This window comes from Nyctereutes procyonoides, unplaced genomic scaffold (assembly GCF_905146905.1).
Source record: "Nyctereutes procyonoides isolate TBG_1078 unplaced genomic scaffold, NYPRO_anot_genome, whole genome shotgun sequence".
Lineage (NCBI taxonomy): Eukaryota > Metazoa > Chordata > Mammalia > Carnivora > Canidae > Nyctereutes > Nyctereutes procyonoides.
The window spans coordinates 1,418,607-1,434,915 of record NW_026575040.1 but is presented as its reverse complement, the minus strand read 5'-3'; the positions used below and the strand labels follow the sequence as shown (position 1 = coordinate 1,434,915).

The window sequence follows — 16,309 nt, the reverse complement described above, 5'->3', positions numbered from 1 at the left end:
AAAATTAGCAGAGTTCTTGTGTTACTATGCATACTATAATTTTCCCTTAATGGATCCATATATTCATTAGATAAAAAGTACCTCTCTATGCTAGGGACTGGATTAGTTACTAAAGTACAAAAATAGGCTCTGCCTTCAAAGCAGGAGGATCAGGCCATCAAGGCACTGTTAGATGACTGGACAGCTTATGGACCGTGTATTCCAAGCTAAGTTTACCGAGGGCACTGAAATAATGCTTTTGTCTTCCCCACTAAAGAGGTAAAAGTGTGACTTGCACTGTCCTTTTTCCTGCCTTGAATATAAACATAATGCCTCCATCTACTACAAGCATATTTGAAGCAACAAACCACCACTAAATGGAGCAAAAAGAGAGAGATTTGGTCTTTGATGACCCTCTTGAGCCTCTGAAAGGACCCTAGACTAGGTATCTCTGGACTCCTTATGCGGAGAAAAAAGTTAATGTCATATTTATTTAAGTCACACGTAAAGCTAATTTTCTTTTTTTTTTTAATTTTTATTTATTCATGATAATCACACACAGAGAGAGAGGCAGAGACATAGGCAGAGGGAGAAGCAGGCTCCATGCACCGGGAGCCCGACGTGGGATTCGATCCTGGATCTCCAGGATCGCACCCCGAGCCAAAGACAGGCGCCAAACTGCTGCGCCACCCAGGGATCACTAAAGCTAATTTTCAATTACTTGTAGTCAAATATTTTCTCTCTTCTGTTTCTGTACCTTGACTTATACTTTATTTTAATGGAAATTTAGCACAAATACTAAAATAGACAATAGTATAATGAATCTGCATCACCCAACTGCAGTTGCAATCAATATTTGGCCAACCTTGCACGTTCTTGTACTTCCTTTATAATTAGAACTCAAGGAATATTATGGAAGCACAGCGAATATAGTGACTAACTTGGCTTGAAGTGGAGGTAAAGCCTCATCAGAAAAGTCTTCATAAAGGAGATGACGTAAGCAGAGGCTTTAAGGGCAAGTAAAGAATGGAAGAAAGAACATTCCTAGTGGAATTTCTAATATGTATAAAGGTCTTTAAAAGGCATAATATATTCAAAAAAATGGGAAATATTCAATTACTGTGGCTATAGAGTTTATCAGAGATGAGTGATGGTAGATCAATATAAAAGGATGATTTGACGCCAAATCACAAAGAAGCATTATATACCAGGACGCCTGGGGGTGGCTCAGTGGTTTAGCGCCTGCCTTCGGACCAGGGAGTGACCCCGGGGTCTCGGGATCGAGTCCCGCATCGGGCTTCCTGCATGGAGCCTGCTTCTCCCTCTGCCTGCGTCTCTGCCTGGCTTTCTCTCTGTCTCTCATGAATAAATAATAAAATACAATCTTAAAAAAAAAAAAACTAACATTGACAGTAATACAGCTTGTGATTTTGGAGTAGAGGATAGAAAAACAGGTGGTAAAACTCTGCTAATGGTCCAAATGATAGAAAGGCATTTAACGATAACTGTAGTGGCCTTGGACAGGGAAGAGATGAATCAACATGATTTGGTGCCTGGGTGAGATGGGGAGAAAGGAGTCAGAGTCACAGTGACTTGAGTAGTAATGCAACACGAAGCAGGTTTGGGGTAAGCACAGAAGATGAGCTTGCTCTGTTAGGTTTGAAGTGCTCATAGTACGTTTCAGGTGAAGGTATCCAGTGTGCCAAGTCCAAAGTCTCCAAGACCTTAGGAGAGTCTCACACTATGGAGTCTCACAACTTGTCTTTCCTCTCAGATATGTCATGGGCGACATGTCATTCATATATACACACACACACAGGGATATATACACAGATACACAGTTGATCCTTATTGTTCGTGTCTTTCATGTTTACAAATTCACCTACTTGCTAAAATTCATTTGCAACTCCCAAATCAATAATTGTGGTGCTTTCTCAATCATTTGTAGGTGTGTACAGTGTGAAAAACGAGTTGACTGGGGGAGCTTGGCTGGCTCAGTCATTGGAGCATGTGACTCTTGATCTTGAGGTTGTGAGTTCAAGCCCCACATTGGGTATCAAGATTAATTTTTTAAAAATGAGTTGCCTGATGTATGCACTCTCAGCTGATGTTGAACAAGGTGACACTTGCCTTCTTGTTTTAACTCTCATACTATAATGTCCTTTTCGCAATATTCTTAGTGCCACATTTTTTATATTTTTTGTGTCTTTTGGGGTGATTATGCTGTTTAACTTGTCCTACAAATGTGCTGAAGTGCTGCATAGTGTTCCTAAATACAATAAAGTTGTGATGTGCCTTATGTGTGTTAGATAGACTTCGTTCAGTCATGAATTACACTGTTGAGTTCAATTTTAATGAATCAACAATGTTTAATAAATAACATGGGGCAGCCCTGGTGGCTCAGTGGTTTAGTGCCGCCTTTGGCCCAGGACATGATCCTGGGGTCCCAGGATCGAGCCCCACGTCAGGCTCCCTGCATGGAGCCTGCTTCTCCCTCTGCCTGTGTCTCTGCCTCTATCTCTGTCTGTGTCTCTCATGAATAAATAAATAAAATCTTTTTTAGAAATTAAAAAAAATAATAAATAACATGTTTTTAACAGCAATACACATAAGACAAACTTTATGTATTAATCAGTTGGTGAAAATGTTGTGGTCAGAGGCTAACTCTGTATTTCCCGTTTCCTAGAAGCAATAGAAGTTCAGTATTCACTGATGCAGTATTTGTGGAATCTTTATAGAACATAACTACCACAATAGTGAGAATTGACTATGTATGTATATAAAATCTGCTACTCTTTTATGAACAGTTCTTACATGTGTACAGTGCAGACATTAGCCCCAATTTATGGTTAAAATTGTGGTCCCAAGAAATATACAACTTTCTCTTCTTGTTGAAAGATAAATACACAACAGACAAAACCAGTTAGATGTTTTAGATCATATTCTGTATTCCTTCCCTAAGCCAGCAGGTTTTGCATAAAATGGACTTTTGAAAAAAAATTCAGATGATACTGGCTGACAGCATCTAAATGATCATGTACAGCACACTTGAGCACACTTGTGGTTGTCAACATCCTATTCTTGGGCTGCCAGTTTCTTTTATAACTTGGTGTTATTCTCTTTAGCAAGCTTGGTACATTTTCAGTCCCTCTTCTCTTAGAAATTTATATTACAATGGTGTTTATGTGTGAGGGGATTTCATAATCAAAGACTAGTGTTTGTGCATTCATATCTGTCAATTTGCTTGAATACAACAGCTCAAAAGGATTTCTTAACCTTTCATTCACGAACGTTGGTTCATATCAGTAGGGGTATTTTAAGATGACAGGTATTATGCGAGAGTGAGAATCATCCATATTTTCTGACATAACATCAGCGTTTTGTTGAAAATGAACATTTCGGCGTTGTATCTCACTTTTTACTGTCTGCAAATTGGAAAGCAGAGAATTGGCATTTACAGAGTCAAGGACAAGAAGACATACAACTCCATGCAAATGACTCTTATGTTCCAAAGTGCTTCTGTGCTTGATGTCAGCATATATGTTTTCTAATCACCTTTCTTTTTGATACAGGAGAATCTTGCTTTGGGTTGTTATCATCTTACATAGGCATATAGTTTTAAATATATACAATAAAAATGATACAGAACTCCATTTAGAGATGCTTCAGTTTGGGATGGCTGATTTACTTGTACTGCTTAATTATGTGGTCTAATTGTATGGTCTTTTAGCTAATTGTATTAGAGTGAATGTTCTCTGTCTTTACTGTAAGCAGTAGATTGTGTAATCAAGTGTAGTTCAAAGATACAATACTTTTTTCCTCTTTTCATTCTTAATATGGAAATACCTCATAGATCTGTTCTTTGCACTATGACTAGTGTATTTAACTTTCAGGATTGATATTCTTTAATTATTCTGCTTTCAGAGAACAAAATATTTATAGTTTAATCCCTCTGTGACTTGAATATTAAGCTTACAATATTTTCAGTTTCTTCTTCTGACTTGGAATAATCTAACGTTCTAATAATAAAGATGATTTAATAAGGTTGACTAGCCCTTGACCTCCCTGAAAAAAGTCTATTGCCTTATTCCAGTTCTCCAAACTATCATGTAACATAAAGATATATTATAATTTCAAGATTTTATGTAAAGTTCATCAGTATATGCTAATCGAGTAGGAGTGCTTTCATAAACCTGTAAGATTGTAAGGGATTAACTAAAAGATGAAAATATCTTTCTAAACTAATATCTCTCTAATTGGAAGTGTAAGGTAGTGTCTGTAAATGGTAACTACACCATATAGTTTGAGAGAAAATTATTTGAAAAAAATCTGGTGATTTATTGGTTGTGGTCCCTAAACCTCTTTATGAGGATGGCAACATTTTTTTGAGTTTATATTTGCTGTTTACTATCCCTCCGGCCTTAATATACAAATTTCTCCTCTAAATGTGCTCATTTCTATCTTTTACTCAAATACTTTTATTTCCTCTCTTCCAACAATCTATGAACAATTACTCCTCAGATCTTTAGATCAAGACTTTTTTTTCCCCAAAGAAACACTGAAATCCAACTAGTTTCCTTTTTTACTGGCTTTATATTTATAAATTAATTGCTGCTGTGTGACTAGTTTGCTTAGTTTTATTTTTGTTCAGTATAACAAATGTCTCCTGTGTGCTGGTTGTGGTGCTATGTGAGCTTAGTGGGGTAGGGAAGTATCCTCTGGACAGACTTCCAGAGGAAGTGATCCTGGATCTGAATTTTGAAGAACAAGTAGGAATTTCCTATGTGTGCAAAGGATGTTATGGTTATATTAGCAAAGAGAACAGCGTGAGAACACATGGGATTCAGTATGATTTTGATGTGATGAAGGGGGGGAATATGAAGTGAAGATAAAGAGATAGAGGCATGAGCCAGGTCATTGAGTACTTTAAATGTCATACTGTCAGGAATTCCTGGATGGCTCCATGGTCTAGCACCTGATTTCAGCCCAGGGCATGATCCTGGAGTCCCGGGATCGAATCCCACGTCGGGCTCCCTGCACAGAACCTGCTTCTCCTTGGCCTGTGTCTCTGCCTCTCTCTCTGTGTCTCTCGTGAATAAATAGATGAAATCTTTAAAATAAAAATAAATAAATGTCCTACTGTTCACTTATTTTGTGGATGAACTTTGACTTCATTCTATGGATAAGAGCCATTGAAGGGTCTGACATATGGTGCATGACTTGACAAGATTTTCCTATTTGAGTCATCATTTTGGCAGCAGTATAACAAATGATTCTGAGGTAGGATAAGAGTGGACTGATTAGATTACTTAAATTGGTCATATTGAGAGATAATGACCTGGATTTGGGTACTGTTGATAGGGATAGAATTGAGAAAATACACTTGGAAAGCGTTTAGAGTAGAAATCAGTGAGACTTAAAGATGATTGGTAAAATGTGATTATTATTAGACTTTTGGTGTGTCTGAGTGGCTCCTGCACTGTTAACCAAAACAGGGAAGAGACGAAAAGCTCACTTTTGAACATACTGAGTTTTTACCTATGGTATATTCAGTTGGAAACGTCCAAAAGCAACAGGATATAGGAGCCTGAGGCTCATGTGAAAGGTCAGGATCAGGGCTTATCATGTGAGGAGTCCTCCCAGTCCTGGTGGCAACAACCCAAAGAATGTGTGCTGAAAAGCTGAACCCTAAGGGGGAAAGGAAAAAAGAGACCCAAGATGGAAATGAGAAGGGAAAGCTCTCTTTTCCTAAATTCCTCTTGAAAGGACAATTTTATCTTTTCTATATCCTCAGTAACACCTTGAATAGTATATTATGTAGAAGATGCTCAGTAAATGTTTGCCACTTACTTTGTTCAAAGCATCTCATTTACTTAGAGATTTGTTTCATATTTTGTCCAATTCCATGACTTGATAAGAAAAATTTTTAATTATTAATTTTAAGAAATTTTAATTCCAGTATAGTTAACATACAGTGTTATATTAGTTTCAGGTGTATATTATAGTGATTCAGTTCTCTGCATTACCCAGTGCTCATCGTAAGTGTACTCTTAACCCTCCTCACCTATTTCATCCATCCCCCCCACCCACCTCCCCTCTGGTAACCACCAGTTTGTTCTCTATTTAGTTAACAGTCTGTTTTTGGGTTTGTCTCCTTTTCTCTTTGCTCATTTGTTTTGTTTCTTAAATTCTACATATGAGTGAAATCATACTATATTTGTCTTTGACGTATTTCTCTTAGCATTATACTCTAGATCCATCCATGTTGTTGCAGACAAATGTTTTTTTAATTAATATCATTTCATGAGCCCTACTACGCACTAAGCCCTGTGTTTAAATACTTTATGTATGTTGTCTGATTTTATCCCTAAAATAATCCTACACAGCTAGGCTTTACTATTTTCCATAGTATTGGTTTTGTATTGGAAGAACCTGAAGGTAATAAGAAAGATTGAGTCAATCAGCATTTTCACATTTCTGTGCAAAACTCCAAAATTCTCTGTTAACAACCACTGCTGTGTGGACCAAAAGGCCATTTGGCAGAATCCTATTTGGGTTCCACTGTGAGAATTATTCTAACTCAAAGGCGATGATTTATACTAAAGTTTGCACGGTCAGTCTTATGTGGATTAGTATAGTTGTCGGACAGTAAGCCTTTACTTACTCTTTTTAACTTTCTGGGCCACTACTATTTTCTATTAGCAGTTTGTTTACATTAGATGATTGCTAAATTGCTTATGGTTCTAAAATCCTATAAATCCATTATTATTATAATAACTCAAAAACTGTTCCTCAGAGTCTACTACCAGGTTTTAGAGATTCATGGGGTAGGTGACTGGGTTAATGACTTAACTAAAATTATATGCAAAGTGTGATTCATGTGTGCATTTTTGGAGAGATGCAATTCATAGTTTTCATCAGATTCTCATAATTTTAGGTATCCCACCACTCACCCTTCACCCAGAAGATTAAGAATTTAGTTTTAGAAATATTTTTGCATAATGTAATGAACTACAATGCTTCATCCAATGCAGTCCTGAGTATTTATCTTTAACAAAGGTGTTGTTATTCATTAAAAGTAATTTTTTGAGGTAAGGTTACTTTTATGCTACTTAAAACCCATAGTATTTCCTAAATTAAAACACCTCTTATTTTGTCACTTAAAAACAAGTCCACTAAATAGAATGAGTAACAGTTTAACTCTGACTAATGGTATATTAAAGAATGCTTAGTTTTCAAGTATGATTCAAGTAACCTTCACTAATATTTATTTCCTACTTTGCATTTTCGTATAGGAAAAGAATATTTGAGGACCATTTGTAAAGAAAGAAAAGGAAGCAATGACATAATGCCTGGTGGTGGAGCCAGTTAACTGGGTTTGTACTTTCTCTTTTCATCATGTGACACATCTATTCTAGTCTTGAATCCCTTTTTTATCCATCTCCTGCCTTATTCCAGCATCAAATCTTGTGATTTTGAACCTTACCTTACTATGTAAGAGACCAAGATGAATAAGACGTACTCTTTTCAAAGTATTTGCAATGTCTAAGTGAATAGTAAAGACAGAATGACAAAAGCTGGATAATAGTCTCATTTTCAGATAAGAAGCGGTGAGAAGTTTGGTAAATTGCCCAAGGTCAAAAGTTCTTAGGTAGTCAGGCTAGTATTCAAACTCAGATTTGTTGACTCACTCCAAACCTCATCTGGTCTCCATTAGGTCACAATGCCCCTCATTTTATTTAGGTTTAGTTGTTGTACAACTGCTGATAACTGAATTTGAGGACCAGGTCCTTGTATATTTAAATTCAGGAATCTTTCTGATGAAGTAAAAGGAGAGACAAGCGTTCTCTATTCCCTTGAAGTCTGCTAGATTGGAGAAGGGAACTTGGTATAGGGCCTTCAGGTGAACTAGCTCATTTAATTCATAATAGCTAGGTGAAATGCTTGGTATGATAATCTGTCTTAAAAGTGAGGAGGGGCGCCTGGCTGGCTCAGTCAGAGGAGCATGTGACTCTTGATCTCGGGGTTGTGAGTTCAAACCCTACCTTGGGTATAGAGATTACTTAAAAAAAAAAAAACTTAAAAAAGGTAAAGATGAGGGGACTGAGGCTCAGAGAAATAAGTAAATTGCCCAAGGTTGCATAGCTAGTAAGTAACAAAATCAGGATTAAAACCCTTTAATTAGGAAAGGTTAGATAGAGTTTACTCATGCCCATTGACTTTAAATTGAATATCTAGCCAAATGAATAGCTGGGCAGTTTGATTTGAGCCCCTTTTGCTGTTAGTATCATTTGTAAGCATTGTTAACTGGACTGTTAGTTAAGTCACTTTCACCAAAATGATATTTACATCTTATTATTATTTTATTTAAAAATTTACATCTTTTTAATGAGCTTTTCATTTGTAACCAGCTTGAAAAGATCATTTTGCTGTGGTGAAGAGGGCTTTTCCTGCTCACAGAATAGTGACCCACACCACAGGCCAGAGGATTTTAAGGCAGTTAGGTTTCAGTTCAGCCTGCCCCAACGTGCCTCTGGAGTTCTCCGGCCTGCAGGTCCCTTAGCCTGCCTCTGGACTCCTTTTGTGAGAGTTGATTGTTCCCTACCTCTCTTACAGCTATAAAGTTGCTGTCTCAGTAAGTAGAGTTTTTATGTACTTCAGATGTAAAGATCAAAGAATTTTTGGAGGTGGAAGGAAGTCTTTAGAGATCAGCTAATGGAATCCTCCCGAATGACAGATGAAGAAACGGAGACCCTGACCTTTGTGTGATACTTTGAACATTCAGAGCTTTTTCACATGTGTTAACCTCATCCGAGTCTCACCACAGTTTTGTGGATTAAATATGATCATCATTATTATATAAATGAATTCATCCAAGGTCTCCTAGCTGGGCCTAAAGTTTACCAGGCTTGCTTGCCTTGGTGGGTTTGATTATGTCCTGTGATGAAGTCCTGTTGTGTGAGAAAGTGAGAATTCAGTGATTTGTGAAGCAAGTCCAAGCAGGAAAAGCAAACATTTCCCAGTATGAAAGTGGTAATGACCTCAGCACTATAAATAGCAGGAACAAAGAAGAAAGGAGGTGGCAAAAACTGAAGTCTATGAGCTGATTGAAACTTTGTTTTTGGGCAGCCCCGGTGGCTCAGGGATTTAGCGCCGCCTTTGACCCAGGGCCTGGTCCTGGAGACCCGGGATCGAGTCCCGCGTCGGGCTCCCTGCAAGGAGCCTACTTCTCCCTCTGCCTGTGTCTCTGCCTCTCTCTCTGCGTCTCTCATGAATAAATAAATAAAATCTTAAAAAAAGGAAAGAAACTTTGTTTTTATTTATTCCTGGATTAGGAGTAAGCGTAACTGATTTTTGGTATTCTTGTGTTTATCAGTAGTTTAGTATGTGAGTTACTTTATGCTTAACAAAACAATTCAAACAGAAACCATACTTTGTAATAAAGTATTAAAAAATTGTAGGTGAGGGGATCCCTGGGTGGCGCAGCAGTTTGGTGCCTGCCTTTGGCCCAGGGCGCGATCCTGGAGACCCGAGATCGAATCCCACGTTGGGCTCCCGGTGCATGGAGCCTGCTTCTCCCTCTGCCTGTGTCTCTGCCTCTCTCTCTCTCTCTGTGTGTGACTATCATAATAAAAAAAAAAAAATTGTAGGTGAGCTAGGGAAACTTGAAACAGTTAATTGAAACAAGGATCCTAGAAAACAAATGAATAAGTAAGTGTGGGAAGCTAAGGTTCACATATAATTATTTAATTATTTCATTGCCTTTAGTGATATGAGGTCTTTTTGTTTTTGTTTTTTGGGTTTTTTTTTTTTTCTCTTTTTCCCTGTTTCTGTGGTATGGAGGTTTCCCTTAGAAATGTTACCTCTTTCTTTGCCAGTAACCTGGCTGTGCTGAACAACGAATTGCTTTACCTTTGGTTCCTTTTTTCCTTTCATTTATTTTTAAGTATTTATTTAAATTCTAGTTAACATGCAGTGTAATATTAGTTTCAGGTGTACAATATAGTGATTTAACACTTTTGTAAAACCCCAGCGCTCATCATAAGTGCCCGCCCTAATCCCCATCCCGTATTTAACTGCTCCCCTACCCCCAATCTACCTCTCCTCTGGTAACCATCAGTTCTCTATAATTAAGAGTCTTTTTCTTGGTTTGCCTCTCTCTCTCTTTTTTCCCTCCCCTTTGCTTGTTTGTTTTGTTTCTTAAATTCCACATACGAGGAAGTCATATGACATTTGTTTTTTTCTGACTTACTTCACTCAGCATAATACTGTCCAGCCCCATCCATGTTGTTGCAAATGGCAAGATTTCATTCTTTTTATGACGAATATTCCCTTGTTATATATATGCTACATTTTCTTTATCCATTCATCAGTCGGTGGACACTTGGGCTATTTCTATAATTTGGCTATTGTAGAAAATGCTGCTTACTTTGGTAACTTTCTGTAAACAGTATGTTTTTTTAATTGGAAAAAAAATTATCTTAAAACTTAGATACAGATGTTAGCAGCTTTTCTTTTAGTTTTGGTCTCCAAATTGTCCTTCCTTTAAAAGGAACTGATTTTTCTAGACTGCATGGTATGATTGTGCTTTCACTGTGGATAGTACAATTCTATCATTAACAAAATTTCTATTTTTATTCTGTACTAAAGTTTTTTAAAATTATAAACTACTCTGTAGAACTAATGGAGCAAGATCTCTCATATAGTTCTAATCTAATGAAAAAGGAAAATAATAAAGGATGGAGTAAATGTAGAAAAAATTTGAAAGCAACTTTGTAAGATTTGACTTAGGAAGAATGTTCTTCAATTCTTCTTTCCTTGAGAGTCCTTTTAAAGATTTTCTTGCCCAACCACTAATGGTCTTTCACGTGCCTATCCTGCCTGATTCCCATTGTCACTCCATCGCAGACTCATGGAATTCAGAGAAATGGTGTTTGAGGACGATTTGAATAGACTGGTCTTCAATTCTCAGTTTTGTGTATGATCTCAAAACTTGTGCAAGGGGTTTTTTCAGCTGCTGCTTTAAGGTTCTTTATCTTTTAAAAAAGATTTTATTTATTTACTTACTTGAAAGAGAGAAACTGAGCACAAGTGGAGGAGGAGCAGAGAGAGAAGCAGCAGCAGACTCCCGACTGAGCAGGGAGCCCAACGTGGGGCTTGATCCCAGGACCCCAAGGTCATGACCTGAACTGAAGGCAGACGCTTAACTGACTGAGCCACCCAGGTGCCCCACTTTAAGGTTCTTTAAAGGAAAAACCAAAGAGGTCACTTCACAGTAATTGATACTTAATTTTTGTTTTGCAATAGCTCAGGAGCTAGTCTCCTAGAAACTTCCAACACCTGACATAAACACTTTCATTAAATTGTGCCTATTGTGATAGGACTATGTCTTGCTTGTCCAGACTGTAGTGAGTTTTAAGGACTACAGTTAGTTTCTCATTGGCCAGCTGCAATTTAGTGGTCATACTACAGATACAGTATTTAGCTGAGGGCTTAGAATTTTTAAAGGTGACTCGGCTTTTTTTCTGTGATTCGTGTTTTCCTTGTTTGGCGTAACAGCTAAAGAGCCAGGCTTCCAGCCTGGTGTCTCATTCATATGAAAACATTCTCTCTGTATATATATGGTCTATGTGATTCAAAAGCCATGGTTTTAATAGATAAAGCCTTTTGACTTTTAAACTAATTATTTCTATAAATAAATAGTTGAAACTTTTATTTTTCTGTCTTGTTGACAAATCTCTTAGCACTAAATAAAATGTTTTGCCAGGAGAGTTATTCAATATTAATATGGATTTGCTTTTTTCTATGGAATTTAGTTTCTGTGACAGGGTACTTTCTAATATGAGATCAGTTCTTAATAGATGTATGGAATATGAGGAACTTTCAGGTGCTTTTTGATGTCGTATTTGGTAAATCTCAGGATGACAGGGAAGTACAAAGATACTAATTTGTGTGTGTGTATATGATCTAAATACCAAAGGAATGCAAGAAATTTATTTGATCTGCAGCTTTCTTCTTAAAGTTTAACGTGGCAGTGGAGTTATAAGAAAATATTGATTAGTTTTCCTTTTCCAGATGTATTGCTATTTAACAATTAAATATAGTTCAGGACTTCATTTTATATCTTGGTGTGTATTTTAAGGAATTAAGTGAGTTGATTCATATTTTTAAAAACCAGAAATATAGATGATAAAGGGGAGCTACTGAATCTGTTGGCCTGTATTTTTAAGATCAGTCCATTTGTTATTGCCTGGGTATTTGAATTTACCCAGAGAAAACCAGTATCACATAAGCATAATTAATTATTTGTTAGCATATATATGTGCCACCTTCATTTTTTTTATTTCTCAAAGTGAGAAGACTGGATGATTTTCATAAGTATTCAAAAATTATTCTGCTGGATGAAATTTAGAGTGTTGTTAAAATAGATAATCACTTGCTCTCTAGTCTTTTTTTTTAGGAGAACCTATCTCCAAGGAAAATTTAAACCAAAGAGCATTAATTGCAACCAGAATTTTCTACGAACACTGATTTTTTTACATAGTTTTTTTTTTTATTGGAGTTCAGTTTGCCAACATATAGCCTATCACCCAGTGCTCATCCCGTCAAGTGCCCCCCTCAGTGCCCGTCACCCAGTCACCCCAAACTCCTGCTCACCTCCCTTTCCATTACCCCTTGTTCGTTTCCCAGAGTTAGGAATCTTTTATCGAACACTGATTTTGAAATTAAAATTGTATGAGCTCCCTTGCTGGTTTGGTTCATCCTTATATTTAAACAACATTTCAGTAAAAGATTTTGTAGTCTGTAATGTTACTCGTCTGCAGGTCTTCTGCAGGGTATGTTAAAGATTACAAAAAATTCGAGGAACTCTAGATTTTCCATGCAGGGTTTTTTAAAAAGTACTTTATCATATTATCATATGATAATCATATTATTATCATATCATATTATGGGAAACCATTAAAAAGGCTTAATTTTTATTCTCTAGTATGCCAATACTGCATGCCTTATAAGATTAAAAATAAGCATCATTTTGGTAGCATGAATACTGACAGACTTTTTAATAGTAAAATATAGAGAATTTCTGATGCGATAAGAAAAGAGAAATATTGTATAGCCCTTATAGTCTGAGTCCTGGTTATTTCAAATAAGAGTGCTGTTATCTAAAGATCATCTGCTCAAAGCTAGTAAGTAGGTTCAAATGTTCAGAGCCCCATAAAAAGATCACTTGAAACCAATAGTGGAGAATATTGAAAACCAGCCCACACTGTCTGAGGTAAGAACTTAGACTCCACTTGAATGCATGGAAATATTTTGTGTTCCTTGTTAGTTTGGAGACTGTAAAAATGTAACAGAAGCATGGAATAGGAATGAGTTTTAGCATAGGGAGAAGACTGGAGATCATTCATTATTTCCTTTCATTTTCCAGAAAGAGTGAGAGGTTAAGGTACTCAGCATCAACTAAGTAGTGACAGTAGTAAAACTAGAATACTCTGTCTTAACTGTCAGATAATTGACAATGGAACTTCAAAAACTGTAATGGGAAATGATGGTTATTATTATTGCTGTTAGTTTAAAAACTTACATATGGTAAAATTGACTTTTTAATGTGTTCTGTGAGCTTTCACATATGTACAGATTCATGTAGCTCTCACTACAAATAGGGTATGGTTAGGTCCTGTTACTCCAGAAAGCTTTTTCAGGTTGCCCCTTTTGTTCAAAACCACCCTCTGGCCACTGTTGATCCGGACGACATCACTTTAGTTTTGTCTATTCTAGAATGTTGTATAAATGGAACTAATTCACTATGAACTCTTGCATGTGGCTTCTTTCAGTTTAATATTTTTGAGATTAATCCATGTTGTGTAGATGAGAGCTTCATTCTTTTTTTATTGTTGGGTGGTATTCTAAGACTACATTATCATCAGTTTGTCATTGACCCGTCAATGAACATTGAGTTGTTTGCAGTTTTTAGCTTTTATAAATAAAGGTGCTGTGATCGTTTTTTTTGTTTTTATTTTTAGAGATAAAGGAGAAAAATTTTACTTGTATATATCATAGAACTGATAGCTCTTAAAATATTCACAAAGTTAAATCACTTTTGACTTTGAAATGATTATAGATTCACAAGAAATGGCAAAGATAGTGCAGAGAGGTTCTGTGTACCAGCTCCCACTAGGCTTGGGAGTGGAATTGTTGGTTAAATGGTGCCTTTTGTTTGACTTTGAAAGAGGCTGCAGAACCTGCTGGCGAAATTGTACATTCCTTCTCTTAATGTGTGAGCATTTCATATGTTCTGATTCATCCTGGAGACATTTCTGTAGTAATGAAAATATTCTATATCTGCACTGCCCAGTTCCTTAGTCACTAGCTAAGTGTGGCTGTTGAGCAGGTGAAATGTGGCTAAAACATCAGAGGAACCGAATTCTTTATTCAATTTATCAAGTTAGATTTAAATGGTTATATGTGCCTGGTGACTGCTGTATTGGTTGGTGCATCAATGTGGCTCTACACTGTTGCCAGTATTTAGAATTATCAGTCTTTTCTCTTTTTTTAAGGTTTTATTTATTTATTCATGAGAGACAGAAAGGGGAGGGGGGGAGAGAGAGAGAGAGAGGCAGAGACACAGGCAGAGGGAAAAGCAGGCTCCATGCAGGGAGCCCGACCTGGGACTCAATCCCGTGACCCCAGGATTTTGTGGCATTTCTTTAAATATTGGACTTTTTTACTGACAGGCATTATAAATCTCATTAGTTTGATTTTTTCCTAGGCTTTCAAGCTCCTTTCAGGTGGGTCTGTAGCAGCTTTTTTTTTTTAAACTTTTTTTTTTATTTTTTTTAAAGACTTACTTATTTATTCATTCAGAGAGAGTGAAGAGAGAGGCAGACACAAGCAGAGGGAGAAGCAGGCTCCATGCAGGAAGCCCGATGTGGGACTCGATCCTGGGTCTCCAGGATCACACCCCAAGCTGCAGGCGGCGCTAAACCGCTGCGCCACCGGGGCTGCCCCATTTTTTTTAAACTTTTTTTTTTATTTTTTTTAAAGTGTAGCAGCTTTTATTCTAGGGCTACTTTCCCCCTGCTTCTGTGGTGTGGTACCTCTGGGGTCACTGCCTTGCATATTCAACAAGGTTTTCCCCTTCTTGCTTGAAGGAACTTGTTGAAATCTTGGCCCTGTGTCAGCTCTGAGAAACCTTTCTCTTAGAACTCCTTGGTAACTTTCTTTCCTTAGAAATTCTTGTTAGCTGGTCTAAAGCAATTTTACCCTTCTCGTGTACAGGTTTTTATTTAGCTAAATACTCTAGGGAACCCTTATTTAAGTTACTGGAACTCTTTCTCTTCTCTCTGGAACTCCACCCCATAAGTTCAAGCCACCTTGGCCTCCTTGCACTTTTTTCTCTGTCTCAAGTCAACAAGATTGCCAGGTTCTGTCTGGGTTCCTCCTCCCTGCTTGGGAGCGGTTACTTGCTTCCTGGCCAAGAGGCTTGGGTGACGGTGGGCCCTGCCGTGGTGGTTTCCCTTTTCCAGAGATCACTGAAGTCCTGCACCGCCTGTGTCTGGAAATAATCCTTTCCTAGATTTTATTCTGTGTTCTAGTTTTTTGCCTTGGGAGTATTTTTCTAGACCTGCTGAATCCCTCAAGAGAAATGGAAGTTGAATCATTCCAGAATGAATTTTAATACTTAATACCTTTACAAAATTCTGAAGCTCTCAAGCAGTTATTTTTTACCTAACATTTAACGATTTATTCTTTTCCTTTGTATTGTTACAAATGATCTTGTATCGTCTGTAGGAATGTTTATTTTTCAATTCAGAGTCCATGACAAACTTTAAATCAGAAACTGACCCAAGGAAAATGATTTATCATACCTCATAAATCTCACAAAGCAGGAAAAAATTTTTGAATATGTAAAAATTCAATATTATGGGATGATCATTTTAAATATAAAATTATTATTTAGCACTTCATTAAAAACATGAATGATGGAGTACCTGGATGGCTCAGTTGGCTAAGATCTGCCTTCAGCTCAGGTCATAATCTCACGGTCCTGAGATCGAGCCCCACATTGAGTTCCTTGTTCAGCAGGAAGTTTGCTTCTCCCTGTCCCTCTGTCACCCATTCCCCCTGCTTGTTCTTTCTCTCTGTGTCAAATAGATAAAATCTTTGAAAAAAAAAAAAAACATGAAAGACTAATATAGCAGTGGGTAAGTACTTAAATGAACCATTTAATTGTAATGTTTTAAAATATTAGTCCTAAAAAATAAATAAAAAATAAATAAAATATTAGTCCTATCATTGTATGTAGAGTATAAACATGTTCGGTATACAT

The 16,309-nt window shown here is 37.0% G+C and overlaps 1 protein-coding gene across 14 annotated transcripts in view; it reads left to right on the top strand.

Annotated features, from left to right (window-relative positions):
* The window catches only part of PEAK1 (pseudopodium enriched atypical kinase 1), a 288,824-nt gene that overhangs the window by 116,146 nt on the left and 156,369 nt on the right, over positions 1-16,309 (top strand). For 13 of the 14 annotated variants that reach the window (XM_055319925.1, XM_055319922.1, XM_055319933.1 and 10 more), the window contains one exon: positions 7,275-7,355. The gene's annotated coding sequence lies outside the window, so the exon portion shown is untranslated. Of the gene's footprint in view, positions 1-2,043; positions 2,099-7,274; positions 7,356-16,309 lie in introns of those variants that run through there. The other variant, XM_055319935.1, reaches the window with a different exon arrangement.